The sequence below is a fragment of the Arachis ipaensis genome, chromosome B1, assembly GCF_059453495.1.
Source record: "Arachis ipaensis isolate K30076 ecotype BB chromosome B1, ASM5945349v1, whole genome shotgun sequence".
NCBI lineage: Eukaryota > Viridiplantae > Streptophyta > Magnoliopsida > Fabales > Fabaceae > Arachis > Arachis ipaensis.
Genome location: NC_142436.1, coordinates 128,348,900 through 128,352,766, shown reverse-complemented (window position 1 = coordinate 128,352,766; position 3,867 = coordinate 128,348,900). Strand labels below are relative to the sequence as shown.

The window sequence follows — 3,867 nt, the reverse complement described above, 5'->3', positions numbered from 1 at the left end:
TTGTTCATTCGGAGGATGTGTCCAAGAAGACCCCAATCAATATCTAACCACCTTCCTGAGGATATGCGATACAGTGAAGTTTAATGGTGTTCATCCTGACACTTATAGACTACTTCTGTTCCCTTTCTCACTCAAGGACAAAACATCTAAATGGCTGGAATCCTTTCCAAAGGAGAGTTTAGCAACCTGCGAAGATGTGGTGAATAAATTCTTGGCAAGATTCTATCCTCCTCAACGGATCAACAGGTTGAGAGCTGAGGTACAAACCTTTAGGCAGCAAGATGGTGAGACTCTATATGAAGCATAGGAAAGGTTTAAGGACCTGACAAGAAGATGCCCGCCAGATATGTTTAATGAATGGGTGCAGTTGCACATTTTCTATAAAGGTCTTTCATATGAATCAAAGAAGGCAGTAGACCACTCATCCGGGGGATCTCTGAACAAGAAGAAGACCATTGAAGAAGCCATAGATGTCATTGAGACTGTAGCTGAGAATGACTATTTCTATGCTTCTGAAAGAGGCAACACTAGAGGAGTGATGGAGCTGAATAACATGGATGCACTGCTAGCTCAAAACAAGATGATTACCAAGCAATTAGCTGACCTCACCAAGAAGATAGAGAGGAATCAAGTAGCAGCAATCACCACTTCAGCAGTAACTCAAGAAGGAGTGAATGAAGAGGCAGAGGGTGATCAGAAACAAGCCAACTACATTGGAACTTCACCCAAGCAGCACCATGACCCATACTCCAAAACATATAATCCTGGTTGGAGGAACCACCCAAACTTTAGGTGGGAAAATCAACAAGATCAAGGCCAAGATCAGAGACGCCACAACCCCAGCAACAATGCAACTCACCAACATTCCACACAGAGATCATATCAGCACCCACCTAACAACACACCTCAACATCCATACCAAAGTCAAAATGGCCCTTCTCACCCCTCCAATCTCAACTCACCATCATCTGAAGATAGACTCTCCAGGATTGAGACCCTACTTGAAGGCATATGCAAGGAAATCCAAGATAGTAAGATGTTCCAAGTGGAAGTGCGATCGAACCTGCAAAATCAAGATGCTGCCATCAAGAAACTTGAGATACAAATTGGCTACCTATTCCAGCAAGCTGCTGGCCATGACCTTTGCAGCAACATTGAGTCAAGGCCAAGGGAGGAGTGTCAAGCTATCACCCTCAGAAGTGGAAAGGAATTGAATGAGACTTCCAAGCAACCACAAGAGAAAGATTCAGTTGGAAAGAAGGAGAAACAAGATGAAGTTCAAGTCCCCACCTCCAACTCACATCAAAAGGAATGAGAGCTGAAGCCATATGTTCCGAAAGTCCCATATCCTCAACAACTGAAGAAGAAGGGGGATGACATCCAGTTCTCCAGATTTTTAGAAATCTTCAAGAAATTACAGATTAACATACCCTTTGCTGAAACAATAGAGCAAATGCCGCTCTATGCCAAGTTCTTGAAGGAGTTGATGACCAAGAAGAGAAGTTGGAAGAACAACGATACTGTGATACTGACTGAAGAATGTAGTGCCATCATCCAGCATAAATTACCCCAGAAATTGAAAGATCCTGGGAGCTTCCAAATTCCTTGTATTATAGGAGAAATAACAGTGGAAAAGGCTTTATGTGATTTAGGAGCCAGCATAAATCTGATGTCTGTAGCTATGATGAGAAAAATGAGGATTGAGGAGGCCAAACCAACAAAAATGGCCTTACAACTGGCAGACCGATCATTCAAGTTTTCTTACGGCATAGTGGAAGACTTGCTAGTGAAGGTAGGAGACTTTATCTTTCCAGCAGATTTTGTAGTTGGACATGAAGGAAGGAGCTAAGGCTTCTATCATCTTGGGCAGACTGTTCTTAGCTACTGCCGGAGCTGTCATCGATGTCCAAAAGGGTGAACTTACCCTTAGACTACACAATGAAACAATGATGATCAATGTGTTCAAGGCCATGAACTACCCACAGGAACCATTGGGAGAATGTATGAGGTTGGACTCACTGGAAGATGTGGTACAAGAGACTTTTGAAGAAGAAGAACTTGAGGAGTTAACAGAAGAGGAGGAATCAGCATCAAGCGAAAAAGCTGCAACAGCTGAGGTTCAAGTTCAGGGCACAATAGAGGAGAAGAATGAAAAGAAAGAAGCACCCAAACTTGAACTAAAGGCACTGCCACCCACTCTCAAGTATGCATATCTAGGGGAAAATGAAAGTCATCCAGTGATCATAAATTCATTCCTCAGCCAATAACAAGAGGAAGAGTTACTTCAAGTATTACAAAAGCACAAGGATGCCATAGGATGGACTCTTGCTGACTTGAAGGGAATCAGTTCGGCCATATGTATGCATAAGATACTATTGGAAGATGATGCCAAACCATCCATTCAACCCCAAAGGAGGCTGAATCCAGTCATGAAGGAAGTGGTACAGAAAGAAGTCATGAAGTTGTGGTAAGGAGGAGTGATCTATCCGATCTCAGACAGCCCATGGGTCAGCCCTGTGCAAGTTGTCCCAAAAAAGGGAGGAATCACTGTAGTCCCCAATTAGAAGAACGAACTAATCCCTACAAGGACCGTCACAGGATGGCGAATGTGCATAGACTACAGAAAACTCAATGAAGCTACACGAAAAGATCATTTCCCCCTTCCCTTCATGGATCAGATGCTGGAAAGACTTGCAGGCATGCATATTACTATTTTCTCGATGGTTATTCAGGATATAACCAAATAGTGGTTGATTCAAGAGACCAAGAGAAAACCTCCTTCACCTGCCCATATGGAGTGTTTGCCTACAGGTGCATGCCATTTGGGCTATGCAATGTACCCGTAACCTTCCAATGCTGCATGCTCTCTATTTTCTCAGATATGATAGAAAAATTTATCGAAGTTTTTATGGACGACTTCTCAATATTCGGAGATTCCTTTCCTAGTTGCCTAGATCACCTGGCCCTGGTATTAAAAAGATGTCAAGAAACTAATTTGGTCTTGAACTGGGAGAAATGTCACTTTATGGTGACAAGAGGAATAGTTCTTGGTCATAAGGTTTCTAACCAAGGCATTGAGGTGGACAGAGCCAAGGTGGAACTCATTGAAAAATTACCTCCACCAAGTGATGTCAAGGCAATTAGGAGTTTTCTAGGGCATGCTGGCTTTTACAGAAGGTTTATTAAAGATTTTTCAAAAATAGCCAAGCCCTTAAGCAATCTCCTTGTATCTGATACACCATTTACCTTTGATGAAAAGTGCATGCTAGCATTCGAGAACTTGAAAAAGAGGTTGTCCTCTGCTCCTATCATTTCCCCACCTGACTGGAACCTACCATTTGAACTGATGTGCGATGCATCTGATTTCACAATTGGGACAGTGTTGGGGCAGAGGAAAGATAACTTGGTCCATGTGATATACTATGCCAGCAAAGTCCTCAATGATACTCAAAGAAACTATACCACGACTGAAAAGGAGTTGCTGGCAATAGTTTTTGCATTTGACAAGTTTAGATCATACCTCATTGGTGCCAAAGTGATTGTCTTCACAGATCACACAGCACTTAAATATTTCTTTGCCAAGCAAGAATCAAAACCAAGACTAATAAGATGGATCTTATTGTTGCAGGAATTCAATATTGAAATCAGAGACAAAAAAGGAGTGGAGAACAAGGTAGCAGATCACCTATCCAGAATCCCTCATGATAAAGGAGGAACACATGATACAAATGTAAATGAGTTCTTCCCAGATGAATAGTTGATGATGATTCACAAAGCACCCTGGTTTGCAGATACTGCCAATTTTAAAGCAACTGGGGCTTTACCTCCAGAACTCAACAAACACCAGAAAAGAAAGCTCATCAATGA

General features: G+C 42.2%; 1 non-coding gene across 1 annotated transcript; it reads right to left on the bottom strand.

Moving 5' to 3' along the window:
* Window positions 1-244: 244 nt before the first annotated feature.
* LOC148578341 (small nucleolar RNA R71) lies at window positions 245-351 on the bottom strand. Its single transcript, XR_015904206.1, has one exon. It is a non-coding gene; the product is annotated as a small nucleolar RNA R71 (small nucleolar RNA).
* Window positions 352-3,867: the final 3,516 nt, after the last annotated feature.